Source organism: Nannospalax galili, unplaced genomic scaffold (assembly GCF_000622305.1).
Source record: "Nannospalax galili isolate Female #2095 unplaced genomic scaffold, S.galili_v1.0 scaffold593, whole genome shotgun sequence".
NCBI classification, from domain to species: domain Eukaryota; kingdom Metazoa; phylum Chordata; class Mammalia; order Rodentia; family Spalacidae; genus Nannospalax; species Nannospalax galili.
Genome location: NW_008332686.1, coordinates 53956 through 69627, shown reverse-complemented (window position 1 = coordinate 69627; position 15672 = coordinate 53956). Strand labels below are relative to the sequence as shown.

Sequence of the window (15672 nt, the reverse complement as noted above, 5' to 3'; positions counted from 1 at the left end):
TTGATAATATCATCAATGATCAGCATATGACATTGATGACATTGGTGCAAAGGTGGTACTTTTATCTGGTCAGTAATCAACAGTTACCTAATTAGACTTAAAGTCCTCTCAATGTGAGGAAATTCATGAGCGGAACTGTAAACATAGCCTATAAACATGGCTGGAGAGGTCATAGATCTTAGAGAAAACCCAAAGTCTGTGGTTTCCTTATATTTACAGACAAGTATCCTAGTCACCACTAATCAAAGAAGATTTTTGCAACTAGGCAGAGATTATTACAGAGTTCCACAAATGGTCATACACAGAGATTAAGTGTCTGTGAATTGCCCAAGCCTAAGCGGCACATCTACAATGCAACCTATACACTGAGGCTAATGGAACATAGAATGAGAGGTAAAGAAGCCACTAATACATATCTCAACTCTTATCAATGAAGCTCCCTCATGCAAGAGAGCCAGGAACACAAAAGGTCACAAACAGCCAAAGCACAGAGAATAAGAGTCTACAGAGTGTGGCTTCTTGGACAGGACTCCTATATTAAACTCCAGGGTTTAGATTTTTATAATAAAGCTTAGTGTGAATAGCAAGGTTAAATATCCTTCAAAATTACATTAAAATAATGAGTATGAAATTGAACTCAATTTTCATATGATAATAAGTCAACTAATAATGCAAATGTGATGTCAACTAAAGATATAATTTTATCATGGCCCCACATCAAATTTTTTTCTGGAAAAATGTCATTTCTTTCTGTATACCAGCAAATCCAAAAGTATTTGTGTAAGTAAATATTAACTTCTTTAGTCTGTACATTAAATTGTATAAGAGTAACTGGGTATGATATTCCAATACTTGGGAGATAAGGATGAGCATATCTGTGTAAATGTGAGGCCAGCCAGGTTTCCATAGAGAGTTCTACACATCCAGGGTGACATGTTGAGAACTTGTCTCAATGACAAATTTGTAAGTAAACCATTTTAAACATTATCAGAGAACACCTTGAATCTCCTCCACATTTTTCTCATGGCATTTTTCATTTCTGTCTTCCTGAAAGTATAAATTATAGGATTAAGCAACGGAGTCACCATAGAATAAAATATAGCCACCTTATTCTCAAAAGAAGATCAAATGTGAGTCATGCACATATAAATATGCATGGGACCAAAACCAAAACTACTACAGCAATGTGGGATCCACAGGTAAAGAGAGCTTTCCCTTGTCCTTCCAAACTATGAGCTCTCAGATTGAACAGGATGACAGCATAGTACACAAGCAACAAGGAGAAGATGATGATGCATATAGACCCACTGTTGGCAAACACCAAAGGGACAAAAATGTGAGAGAGAGAGAGAGAGAGAGAGAGAGAGAGAGGCAGGCAAGCTTCAGTAATGGGAACAAATCACAGATGAAGTGATCAATGACATTGCGTCCACAGAAAGACAGTTTCAAGGTGAAGACAATTTGAATGATGGAGTTCAAGAAGCCCTCTGCCCAGGGTATCCTTATCAGAGTGCTGCAGATACTCCAGTTCATGATGGACGTGTAGTGCAGAGGCTTTCAAAGGCTATGGCTGTCAGGACAATCACCTTCACTTCGAAGAAACAAACAGCAAAGACTTGTATCCTGTAACATTCAAACAAGACAGTCTTCTACTCATTAAGACTGTTCAAAATTAACTTTGGTATTGTGACAAGGGAAATTCATGCATCCAGGCAGGACAAGAATGCCAAGAAAAGTACATGGGGGAACCCAGCAGAGCAGGACTATACATGATGGTCACCACAATAATCATGTTTCTCCCCACAGTTGTGATGTAGACAAACATTAACATGACAAATAATATTTACTGAAACTTTGGATTCTGTGACAGCCCCAGGAGTATGAACTCAGTTACAGAAGTCCGGATTTGTGTGATTTCTGAAAGCGGAAGGAGAACTGTGTTAATATGAATTGGCAAATATGACACAAAATAACTTCAATTAAGTGTACAATTTTATCATTTGTATCCCCTTATGCAAATTTATCTCAATTAGTTTTGTCCACACTGAGACCAGGTCACTAGAAATTTATTGTAGGGAGTGGTGGAGATTAGAATTGAGGTGGAAATAAATTACTATTTAAAATGCTCTATTTTGTCAGTATGGTTAAGGGAAGCATGCCACTTGTAGAATAGAAAAAAAATACTTTGTATTAGGAGTGTTAGCTTTTATCATTCCCTAATGGCTTGATGGAGTAAAATATGGAGAGAATTCTAACTACAATAAAACAGATTCAAATTTATTTATTACATTTGCCACCTGCCCAGAATGAAGGGGGAAGAATAGTCTGTCTTATCTACCAATAAGTGAAGTGATAGGTTGTAATTTAGAATGCACTTGAAAATTTTGACCACATTTAAAATTTTAAAGTCTGTATTAGATTGAAAATTCAAATGAATAATTTTAGTCACCTTTATCAAGAACATCTGGGGAAAAGTGCTTAGTATTATATGATGCTTATGTTCAAAGTATTGAGATTTCATTTTTTAAAAAAAATGTTTATTATATTTATTTTATGTGTTTGCAGGTATTACCTGTGTGTAGGCAAGTGCACCCATGTCATGCAATGCCTGTGGAGGACAAAACAGTTGTTAGCTACATTATGGGTGCTGGGATTCGAATCTGAGTCTTCTGCAAGAACAATCAGTGTTCTTAACCGCTGATCCATCTCCCCAGCCCCTGAGATTTCTTTTTAATTAATAATTTTAAAACATGACCATAACAATAAAAAATAATGTCTGTTGTCATGATTACTAACTGACATAGTACAGAGAAACTTCTCAGAACTCAACAGTCAACAGTAGTAAGTGCTCTTAACGGCTAAACCATCTCTCCAGCCATAATTGTCTTTATTTTATATTTATTTATTTTCTGTGGGAGAAAAGAGCATGTACATTCCACAGTACATGTGTGGATGTCAGCAGAGAATTTGCCAGAGTCAGTTTTTTTTCCTTCAACCATGCAGTCTCAGGTTGTCAGGCTTGATAACAAGCGACTTCACACAATTCATACATAATTGTTTACCCATAATTGTCATTTTACACTCATTTTTGAAGGATATTTTGCTAGACCCTTTTCCTAGTTACTGTGAAGAATGAAACAATAAATAAACATGAGCAAGACCATTGTGGTAGGACTTTGAGTCTTTAGCGTACAAGCCTAGGAGAGTGGTAGAGTTGGGTGATGTGATAGTTCCAGTTCTCATTTTCAGAGAATCCTCCATGCTAATTTCCACAGTCACTGTATCATGCTGTATTTCCCAGCAGTGAATATCAGTTCATCACTCATTCTTCACATCCTCATCAGCATTTGTTATATTTTTTTCTTCAATAGACATCTCACTAGGATGAGATAGAATTTTAAAACTATGTTTAATTTGCATCATCCTGATGGCTAAGGATGTGGAATATTTTTCAGTATTATTTATTAACAAAATTTGTATGTCTTCTTTTAAGAAATATCTGATCAATTCATCATTCCATTTATTCACTGGAACATTTAGCTTTTATTATTAACTTTTTAATTTTTTTTATTTTTTAATTTAAAAAAACTTTACTGAGAATTTGATACGTGCATAGAAGGTGTTTTGATGAAATCCATGCCCACTCCCTCCCCTCCAACATTCCCCCCTCTGAAGAGGGAACCCTAAAAGCTTTTAAGGGTTAGATACAAGCTCCCAAATACTTTTGACATTTTTGGCCTTTAGAAGAGAGTATATTGTTAACAGGCCCAAGGACATTTTGACTTTTAGCCAAGAAACTTGCTACATTTCTTTGGGGTCTTTTGACACTAACTGACTAGACAGTTTCTACCTCCTATTCTTATCATGCCATCCTCTGAAGAAGTTACCCAAATTGCCAATAGGGAATAGGGATGCAGACCACTCTGGCTTCTTCCATGCTGAACAGGGACACAGGGTGAGGCAATTGGAGTACCTCATCAGTGGGTCTATCTAAGACTCCCAAATTGCATAACTCTTGTCTCTATGGGGAAAAGAAAGTCCTTGAATCATGAATAGGATGTGTGAAGGAGAAGTAAAGGCAAGAGTAAATAGCATTACAAGTTCTAGAGAGGGAACTAGAAGTCAGAACAAGGCAATTTTCAAATGTTCATATGAAAACCCATTGGAGTTTCTTGACAAGGGCTTCCAAAAGCATCCCACTATTGTGATCTTCCTCATTTTTCTTTGTCTTCTAAGGCTGGACTAGTTGTCTGGGAAGAGTGGCAGGATACTCACATGAGGGTCCAGTGACCCTGCTTGTCACTCCTTTAATGAATGAGCTTAACCTTCAACAAGCCCAATTGTGACTATGTTTAGCGATCAGGCTCAGCCAAAGTTGTGATGATGGTATTTCATGCAGAAGGGGTTGCTGTTTGCATCATCTTATTAAAAGGGCCTGGAATTTTAAAGGATTTGGTGCTAGGAATCACATATAAAGGAGAACATACATCATTTGTTTTTCTGAGTCTGTGTTACTTCACTTAGTATAACAGTTTCTAGATCTGTCCATTTACCTGCAAATTTCATTATTTCACCTTTCTTCACTGCTGAATAGAACTCCATTGTGTGAATATACCACATTTTTGTTAACCACTTGTCAGTTGAGGGGAACTTAGGTTGCTTCCATCTCTTGGCTATTGTGAAAAGAGCAACAACAAACATCGTTGTACAAGTGTCTCTACCATAGGATGAGTCCTTTGGGTATATGCCAAGGAGTGGTATAACCAGGTCATATGGGAAGTTCATTTTAAGTTTTTTTAAAATTATTTATTTAATAACCCCACAATCAGAAGAAGCATTTCATTACAACAGCATTGACATATTCAATAACAATTTCCAGAGCTAATATGCATCTCCTTCAAAATTGGCTGTAATTTTTAGGTTTACAGTTTAATAATACAGTTATACAATATTGTACTCAGTATAAACCCTATAAAACATGAAATTAAATGAGGTTTTAAACTTTAAAAAAACTCCATTTCACTATTAAAATACACAGTTTCATACAGAAAAATTCATTTTCAATACATTTGACACTAAGATGCACATGGATTTCTAATCTCTATATATCTGATTATTGCTAGTCAGTTAGTTTCTGACCTCTTGGCTTCTGAGCATGGATATAAAGTCATCAGGTAGATTTCAATGATAATGTTTTTCACAACCACCAATTATTAAGGGGCAAATTTTTATGTTTTGAAGAATTATTTTTTTTAGCTTTTTAAAAAATTTATTTATTTTTACACCCACTTCCCAGATAGCACCCTCCCATAGCCTCTCTCCCCTCACTAGAGCTCTTATACTCTGATATCCCTGCTACTGTCTGCTGTGTTATTGGTACCCCCAGCCATTCCCCACTACTTGCCCTTCTGGGGAATCTAGTCCACCTATCTAGAGGTCTTTTTTTAGGAGGGTCAGCTCTTCCTCATCTAGCAGTAATCAGTTGTCAACATTCCTTTGGATAAGATTGGGGTCTGCTGTTCATTTTCCTAGTTCTATCCTGGGTTACTATCTGGGAATCCGTTTGGCCACCCTGGCCAACAACTCAAAAGAAGGTACGCCTGTCTGGCATTGTTGCTTGGTATGTAGCCTTTAGCTATACATATGGACTCTTATGAAATTATATTGGCCCCTTTAACGTTTGGTTATACTTTCCTTTTGGGTGTTTAAGGCCATACAGTTGGGACCAGATAAACCAATTTATTCTAACTTCAGTAGATGAAATCTCAAAGTAGTTTAGTTTCCATTTCCATGATGATTGGAGATATTGAATATTAAAAAAAAGTTCCTCAGCTATTTACATTTCATATCTTGAGAACACTCTGGTTAGTTCATTACTTCAATTTTTAATTGGAACATTTGTTGTCCTGATGTTTAGTTTCTTGAGTTTTTTGCATATCCCAAATACTAACTCACTGTCAGATATATAGCTGCTAGAATTTTTCCTCATTCTGCTGGCTGTCTGTTCACTTGAATAACAGTGCCCTTAGCTGTAGAGAAGGATTTTTGTTTCATGGGGCCTCATTTGTCAACTGGTCTTAATGCCTGAACAACCAGGTCTTGTTCAGAAAATTCTTTCCTGTGGTATAAATTCCAGGGTGTTCCCCATAGGAAACCAGGTTGCCAGGCCCTAGGGTGAGATGAGCCTAAAATTTTAAGTCCAAGCTGCATTCTCTGCTAAAGGGAAGGGCACTGAAAACAGTAGCTCTGATAATCCCTGTCTTGCAGAACACTGTGAGACTGCCAGGAGGAGAGGCCTGGTCATAAGTGCAGGTTCTTTCCTCTGTGGGAAAGCATCTTGGTCAACAACACTTAGCTCATCTCCTTGTCCTGAACAAATAACTCAGCTATCATTGGCTAAGAGATTAGGTCAGGTTAAAGGTTAACTCCTGAGATAAATGCTAAAACTTTACTGTGCTTTTAGCTCTAAGAAAGAAAATTTATTCTTCTCTAAGAAAGAAAATTTATTGTGGCCAATAAATTACTGGGTGGGCACTGATAACTGAATAAAAGCTTAAGCATCCTTCTGGTGCCAACTAACAGATTATATGTCCTGTTTCTTTGTGCCCTAAATCTTTGTATGTGACAGCCATATCCCACATGACTGCAAGTTCCTTGGGATGTATAAAAACCATCTGAATTTTGAAATAAACAGCTTGTTGAAAAGACAGTGGTCCCAGGGTCCAAGACACTGTTGCTTATCAAGTCTTTCTGCCCCAAAGCCAGTAGGTTTCCCGCTGAGCAAAGCAAACCCCATTCCTGACAACTAGCACCCGAACAGGGACCCTCTCAGATGTCTGCTTCTCTGCAGACTGAGTAATCCCCCCCACCCTTAGGCTGATTGAATCCCCTTTTCATGCTGGTTCATAGGTAAGGGGAAATTGTAAATATGGGTAATTCTCTTTCTCCAGACTGGTCTCACTTCCAATATTCTTAAATACTTGACAATGTCTAGAGGAATTAAATGTACAGAAATTCATATTAAGGCCTTTTTAGATATTACTATAGAATGTAATCCTTGGTTTCCAGCTATGGGAACTATTGACTTGGAATCTTGGAAAAGAGTAGGAGATAACATGCAAAATTATCAAAAGCAGCGCAACTATTCCAGTCTTTTATTTCCCTTTCTGGTCTGCTCTTTGCCAGTGTTTCCTAATAGAACAGGAACCCCTCCCTCTATGGCCTAGCCACCTATGCCTCTGCTCCCTCCCACTTCCAGTCCTCCCTCCACAACAACCCAACAACGGGAACCTTCTCAGGCTGCTATGCAACTGCCAGCACCTCCTCTTGGTGCTGTGAAGGTGACAGAACTCCCTCCTGCTGTGGCACAGCCTCTGGGAATGCAACCACTCTCCTCTAATTCTATTAGAAAGGGAGAGTCACCCCCCACTTTGGGATCTCTCCCCACATATCCTCCTCCCTCAGCATCTCCCATGCCATGTTTCTAATACCTTGCCCTCTGCTTCAGACCCTGAATCTCTCCTTCCCATGTTTCAAAATCTGCTGGCAGGAGACATTTTCTCTAGAGAACCTTTGACTAACTTGCCACATCGTTCCACTCATTTCTTTCCAGTTCACATTCCAATTTGCCCTGCAGCAGCTGACAACCCTGGACTCAGAATGCATAGTCCTTTTGGCATTGAAATGCTGAAGGCAGTGTGCAAGGAGATGATGGAAAAGGGTATGCATGGTCCTTTTACCATGGCCATCTTTGACCAGCTTAGCCATAATTTAGTCACTGCTTGGGACTTTAAACACCTTGCCCAGGCTACTCTGTCCCAAGGACAATGGCTCCTTTTTAAGTCTAAATACTGTGATAAATATACTGAGCAACTGAGCAGGCATCAAGAAATGTTCACACTAATGTTGATGTGACAGGTGACATGCTTCAGGGCGAGCATCAATATGCTAATGCTGAGGCACAGAAGGTTTTACCAGCTCAATATTTTGATCAGGTATGCCTCTGTGCCTTAAGAGCCTGCAGGTCTATACAGGATGGTGAAATGGCCTGAGTTAGCTTAACTGATCTCAGACAAAAGCCACAGGAGCAATGGGCTGATTTCTTAGCTAGGGTCTGGTGAACAGTAGAGGCTAAGGTCCCTCATGTAGAACCCACCAATATTTTAATAAAAGAACTTACTTAAGATGGCTCAAATAAAGACTATAAAGCAGGAATTGCTCCAGTAAAACATCAAGATTTGTCTTCCTGGGTAACAGCTACTCAGGACATTGGCGTGGTTTCAGCACAGCCTAGCAAAATGACAACTGAGTTAGCAGAAGCTTTCACTGCCCAAATGACAGATCCATGTTCTAATGTGGAAAAATGGTCACTTTGCAAGACAATGCCCTTCCATGGATCACAAGCCTATACCTGATCTCCCATCATCAGGCTTGAGGCCCAAACCAAATAAAAAATACCCTGAATGTCAAAAAGATTTCCATTGGGCTAGAGATTGCCATTCTAACTTCAACAAAATAGCAAAACTTTAAACTACAGATGGCACGTCCCTCAGGCCCGCAACCAAGAGGGTCAGCATCACCAGTGGAAGTAACCCCCCCCTCGAGCTGGTGGACTCACCTTGTAACATCTGGCCTTAAGCCTACAATGACCCTAATGGTACAGGAAATTGCTATAAAGAGTTTGTTAGATACAGGGGCTGGTCAATCAATTATTAGACATGAGGACTGGCCATCACATTGGCCCACAAAATGGCCCCCCTTTCTGGGAATAGGAGGAATTATTTCCTCACTCTAGTTTTACAATCCCTTATCACGGCCTATTTCTTGCAATAAATTGCCTCATTTACAGGGTCTCATAAAGGAACAGTTAGATAAAGGGCATTTAGAGCTGCCTATCAGTCCCTGGAACACTCCCATATTTGTGACATAAAAACAAAAAAACCCAAAACAAGCAAACAAAAAAACCTCATGGAAAATGGAGATTTTTACAAGACTTAAGGAAAATTAATTGCACTATGAAAAAAGATGGGATTGCTGCAACCTGGCCTTCCCTCTAGTGCAGCTGTGCCTGCAGGACATTCTATTACAATAATTGATATAAAAATTATTTCTTTTCTATTCCTTTATCTGAGGATGGAGAGTGTTTTGCTTTCAGTATCCCTGTCAACAATCACTCTGTTTCCACGCAGAGGTGTCAATGGAAAATCCTACTACTGTAAATAAAAAGTAGTCCTACTGTTTGCCAATTTTATCTGCATAAAGTGATTAGTCCAATTTTAAAGAATTCTCTGCTGTTCTTGTTCATTATATTGGTTATATTCTCCTTAGTCACCCTTTTCTTTAACTTTTACAAATTATGCTTACTGAATTAATGATTTTAATAAAATATGGACTTTTTATTTCCTCAGAAAAGATTCAAAAACATATGCTTTATACTTGTGTGGGATATGTTATCTTAGATAACCACTTGTACCCCCAAAATAGAGCTGCCACAGGGCCACAGCCTCACAGCTGCCTGGACCCCCTACAGCGTTTGTTCTATTCTTTTAGGAATATCCTCTGACTTTGCTAACACACAGTTACAAACTGTAAAAGCACAGGTGAGCCAGTCTAACCCTCCTTCAAAAAGGCTAAAAACAAATTTGACCAAAAACAGAGGCTCTGTTTACATATCTCTTCTTTACTGTGCCTCTTTTATGGGCTACATGGTCATCTGGAGATTTTTTCTCTCTAATTCCAGCTGGGGAAATGGCTTAATGGTTCAGAGCAGTAGTTTGTTCTTCCAAAGGGCCTAGGTTTGATTCCTAACACCTGAACTCCACTAGGTTTTTGTGTCCCTTCCATGTCTATTCCTCTCTGTTAGCTTTATTTCATTCAGTTGTTGCATATATATATATACATATATATGTTGTTTTACATTTTTACACTCATTACAAATTCATTTCCATGTTTTCTGTTTTCTGAGAAACTGACCTTCTAGTTTTAACTTATTAAGTTCACCTAAGACCCTACAATTCAATGTAAACACAGGTCATATTGTCTTATATTTTATGTTTAACTCAGATTCCATGTTCTTTTAGTAAAATAATGGTATGTGGCACTCTATTCTAAAGCTACATTGCTACTGTCTTCATGACTCCATCTATGCCTGCTTTCAAAAGATCTTACAAAATTCATCATAAACTTATTAAGTAATGTGTTTTAGGTGCACCTAGTTTCATGTAATTGTGTTATGTACATCTGACAATCATTTTTATATTGCTTAAAATTATGTCATATGTTTCTATATGTTTCTATGTATTGAGATCTCATGTAATTATGTCATATATGTCTACGATAATGGTCCTCATATATCATTGGTGTCAAGACAATTTTTAAATATGGCCACTTTAAATTTTTCCTTTTTCATTCTTTTTATTGTGCACAGAATTATTGGTTTTATTTTTTGGCATGCCTAATTAAAATACACAGGTAAAAATTTACATTCAAACACCTTTTAACTTGGGTACCCTAAATCAATTTTAAAATCAATTAAAAAATATCTCTACATCTATAGTTATGTAAAAATCCAATTTGCTAAGTATCCTTTTGGTTTTGGTTTATTCTCAAAGGATTTTGAAATGTCCGTTTTATCTACACAAAGTGTATCTAAACCTATATTCCTTAAAAATAATTTAATTAGTATCAATTTGACTTAAAAGTAAAGTCTTATGCAAACTAAAGTTGTTAAATTAACCTAAAAATATTTTTTTCTATGTCAAAATAATTTCTCTTTAATCCTTATCTTAATTTTTGTTCTATAGTATGGGTATTATTGCTTAAAGATATACTCATTTTAAGTAATAATTACTTCTACTCCACAAAAAAATGTTAACCATTTTACCACTATTGTCTCTTTATAGCTAATAAATAGATACATCAAGGTCCCTGAATTTACCAAGCTTATGTTGTACTGATATGCTTAAAGTGGTTGTTCATCTATCTATAGGTATAAGGGACTAAATGTTGGTTATTTGATGGACTTTCACAACAAAGAATGGGTTTTTTAATAAATATAATAAAAAAAATAATAGAAAGGTCTAAGAAAAAATAAAGGGTTGGAATGTTAAAGTTAGTAAGAATAAATGGCTGGATATTTCCAAAATAAAAGGAATAACAAGAATGTTTAAGCAAGTTTATTAAAGGTCTGAGTAAGTTTATAGAAGCACAAGATGATGGTTGTTGTTATAATAATTACTGTTACAGCCACAAAACATTTTTTTTTGGTCTACTTCATTGACTTGTGCTACACACCTAAGCACAGTCTGGAGTTAAATGTATGAAGACAAATTTTAAAATTACCTATAACTACTAGAAAATGTCCTTTAATGTTTCCCTATATCATACAAATGTTGCTTTTAATGTTTTCCCTTACCCATGACAAAATAATTTAATTGAAGAACTAGGTTTTTGCCTCCTAGAACCAGATGGGACAATCCAAAAGAAAACAGTTTTGTTTGGTGAGCCTTTTTTGAATCTAAAACATATGTTCCCTATTTCACGTACCACTGGCATTCCTTACAATCCCACAGGACAAGCAATAAGTGAGAGACAAAACAACATTTCAAAGATTACATAAATAAAAGGAAAACAGGAGTAATCTATACATGGGATAACACTACAGAATCCTCATTTCCTATTATACAGGTCTCTACTAACTTTAATTTTTTTTTACACTAAATGATCAATGAATTTCTCCAATGGCCAAGCACTGACAGGGACTAACTCTCCTACAGCCTTTGCCACAGGTGCTTTGGAGGGACCACAAATCAGGTCTCTGGAGTAGAACTCCAGCTCCTTTACTAACAATGGGGCAAGGGTATGCTTGTGTCTTTCCAGAAAATGAATCCTCTCCACCCCCCATGGACACTGCTCAGATACATCAGACAGCTTAACCAAAACTCCCACAGTGAGGATGGCAGCACTGACTCTGGGAAAGTGGAAAAGGAGACCCTAGCAGAAGTCACAGCCTCCTATGACCTGGGGAATGATTAAGAACCTGATGAATGCTGTCCAGGTGTTGGGACAGTGCAAGGGCCAAGATAGCTCTAAACCTGAAGTTCTTCTTGTGTTCTAACTATACGAACTGTGAATAGTGTAAAAGCTAAAACATGTTATCAATACTAAGGTTGAAACTACAGGGGGAATGATGGTCCCCTACAGGGTTCTTAGACTCATTCATAAAAGAATTTAAGAATGGACCCAAACAGAAGCTTTTACAATTTTATTAGGATCATAAAGAAACAATCCTCAGAGCAGGTGAGCTGGTAATCTTGGCAGCTGCCTTGAGGACGTGAATAGTGGGAAGATGGAAAGAAAGCTATGGAAGCCATGCAGGATTAGAGCATGCATGGAGGTCAGATTGTGACTAGCTCCCAGCCATATGGCTGGGAGAAGGAAGCTTTAGCAAAAAAGTGAATAAACATAAGATGTTAGGGCAGCCCAAAGCCTTAAAGAAAGCATGATTAGTAAGAAAGGCATGAAGAAGAAAAGAGAACTTATGCTTTCCTGAAGAGTTCAGGAAAGTGGACAGTCTTATGGAGACCTACATGGCTGTGGCTGGTCTGGAAGTTCTATGGAGGTCTGAGATAGATCCAGGCAGGAAATATTCACTACCTTATTAACACACTAGGCATTCCACCTGTAGCAGGAGGCCTCCAAAATGGCACAGACCCAGAGCCCGGGGATTCACTTCTTGGTCCACAAATAGCCCGCCAAAAGGAGCCCATGCCTCTGTACCCTGCTTGCTAGCCCAGTGACTGCTGACAGACTGCATGGCGTGGACAAATCAGAAAACGATATGCTGACTAAAGGGACTTGGGGGCAGAGAAAAGGAAAATATAAGGCCTGCCCCCTCCTGCATTGAATGACCCTGCAGCAACTCACCTAGTGCTTGCTTCTACCAGACTCCCAGTGTCTGTGTTTTGACTCCATGCCTCTTGCCCCCTCAATTGGCAGGGGACCTGATCCAGGTCAGGGTCATCACAGCTGGCCTGAGGAAACCTGAATCATCTGGTGCCCGAACAGGGACCCCTGCCCACGGTGTTGACAACACCCAGAACTTTGGTTCATTCAGTAGGTAGGCCCCTGGATTTGTCTGTTTTTTCGGCTGCTTGAGGGTGAGCAAGTAGCCCCCTCCTCTGCCCCCTGCACCCTGTCTGTCATCTTTATTGTTGGACTAGTTTGTTAGATCAGGGAGGCACACTTTGCCACATGGTCCCGAAGCCCACATCAGCACCTCCCCCTTCTTGGCTTGTCCCAGTTGGTTCACATAAGGGCTGATCCACCCTGTTGCCTCTCCCAAATACACATGTGAGCATATGGCTGGAGCTGTCATGGTATCCAGAAGTCCCTCACTAATCATAAGACATTTGGAACCTATACACCCTTACATATCGGGGCTGTTTACATCTGCATGGTTCACGGTGCTTCTTTGCTTCCTTTGTGCCCTCTTGGTAGTCACCCTTGTCTTTGTGGTGAATTCCACTTCACGAGACCCTCCCACAATGGGCAATTTACCACCACAATGCAGGGAACCACAAACAGCAACACTCAAGGTGCTTAAAACTAGAGGGTTCAAAGTGAAACCAAAAGATATCAAACACTTTTGGAACAAAGCCACTAATCTTGCTCCATGGGTCTCCCCTGAAATCATTAGGGACCCTGATAGGTGGATGTGGGTCCTTTTCCTGGCCCAAAAAAAGGGAGTTTGGGTTAAAGGTTTACTCCTGAGCTAAAAGCTAAAAGTTTACCATGCTTTTAGCTCTAAGAAAGAAAACATTGTGGCCAATAAATTACCAGATGTGCATTGGTAACTTTGAGTAAAAGCTTAAGCATCATTCTGGTGCCAACTAACAGATTTTATGTCCTGGTTCTTTGTACTCTAAATCTTTGTATGTGACGGCCATATCCCACGTGACTGCCATTTCCTTGGGATGTATAAAAACCATCCGAATTTTGAAACAAATGGCTTGTTGAAAAGATACAAGTCCCAGAGTCCAAGACTCTATTGCTGATCAAGCCTCTCTGACCTGAAGCTAGTAGGTCTCCCACTGAGCAAAGCAAACCCTAGTCCGAACAGGTCCCTTCTTTCTCCTCTGTTACAGTCATGGTTTCAGTTTTTATGTTGCAGTCCTTGATCTATTTGGAGTCAGTTTTTTACAACATGAGAAATAGGGATCTAGTTTCATTCATCTATTTTAACTTTCCTAATTTAACCAGGATCTTTTGGAGGATACTGTCTTTTCTCTAGTGTGTATTTCTGACCTCGTTTAATTTAGGATCTGAACTTAAATATCATGCCTCAGTCTTTGTAACATATAAAAAATAATTCTTATGTCCTAATTTATTTTCAAAATATTGTTTGCATGGTATTTCACTCCTCTCTTATAATAAATATAAATAATAGAGTATTAACCAAGTCATTATAAAGAGTAATATATAAAATATTCTCCACTCCCTTAGCAAAGAAGGTAGAGCCTCAGTCTCTTAGATTAGATGATCCTAAGAATAGTTTTAATGGGAACCAGAGATGCAGAAATTGTTAGCATTTGAGTCAGATAGATATTAACAAATATCACCTTGATTTGGAATGCAATCTATTTTAGACAATTGTTCCATACTAGGGCACATAGTTATGATTAAATGAAAAGGAAATAGCCTCCATATTTTAAATTGACAGACTATGGAAGTGATGGTTATTTTGGGTAAATTTTTCCCATCCTTTTTTCTTGAAACACTAAAATAATGCTTTTTCTTCAGCATATTAATAGATATGAAAAGAGTGGGGTGTAATACTTAAAAACTGTATAACATGGAAAAGGAAAGGTGACTCAGTAGTTAAGTGCTTGTGCTGCTCTTGCAGAAGACTGAGTTTAGTGCTCAGCACCCATTTTTAAGGAGCTCAGAATTGCCTTTAATTCCAGCTGTAGGGGGATCTCATACCTCTGTGCTTTGAGGGCATTGCTTTCATGTCCACATAACCTCAAATAGACACTCATTCACATATATAAATTAGAAGTTTACAAAACACATAAAAGTTGTATGGCATACTGTTTGGAATGGGTTCTCTGTAAAATCATCAGAGGTTTTTTGTTTGTTTGTTTGTTTTTTATTGAGTTTTTAAAATTTTATACAACATTCGACTTTTAAATTTTCCCTCAAGTTGCAGTTTTAATGTTGTGTCCTCTATAAAACAGATCTTTCATCTTTCATATTATCATGAAAAGAGAAAAATTCCTTCAACATCAAAAGTTCTATTTATCTTTTTAATGTTATGATACACACACACTACAATGGCACAAGCTTATAACTCTGCACTTTTCAGGCTTATGCAGGATTGTTTCTGTGAATGTCAAAACTGATTGGGTTACAGGTTAAATCACTTTATCCAAAACATGACAAAAGTTATGGATTTTCAACCTAAAGTTTCTTAAAGTGAATAAATGTATTATAGTTGATATAAAGCTCTTTATGTGTATTTCACAAAATCTTTTGCTTTAAAGAGTATTCATAGCTATGGTTTTCCCCTAAAAATGCACATTTTCCTAACAGAGTGATAAACATCTTCCTTATGAAATAATCCAGCTCTCATACTCTCTTAGTATCAAGCCTTTTGTATGAATTCTTCAGTGA

At 38.0% G+C, this 15672-nt stretch overlaps 1 pseudogene; it reads right to left on the bottom strand.

Annotated features, from left to right (window-relative positions):
* Positions 1–977: 977 nt before the first annotated feature.
* LOC108490555 lies at positions 978–3066 on the bottom strand (annotated as a pseudogene).
* Positions 3067–15672: the final 12606 nt, after the last annotated feature.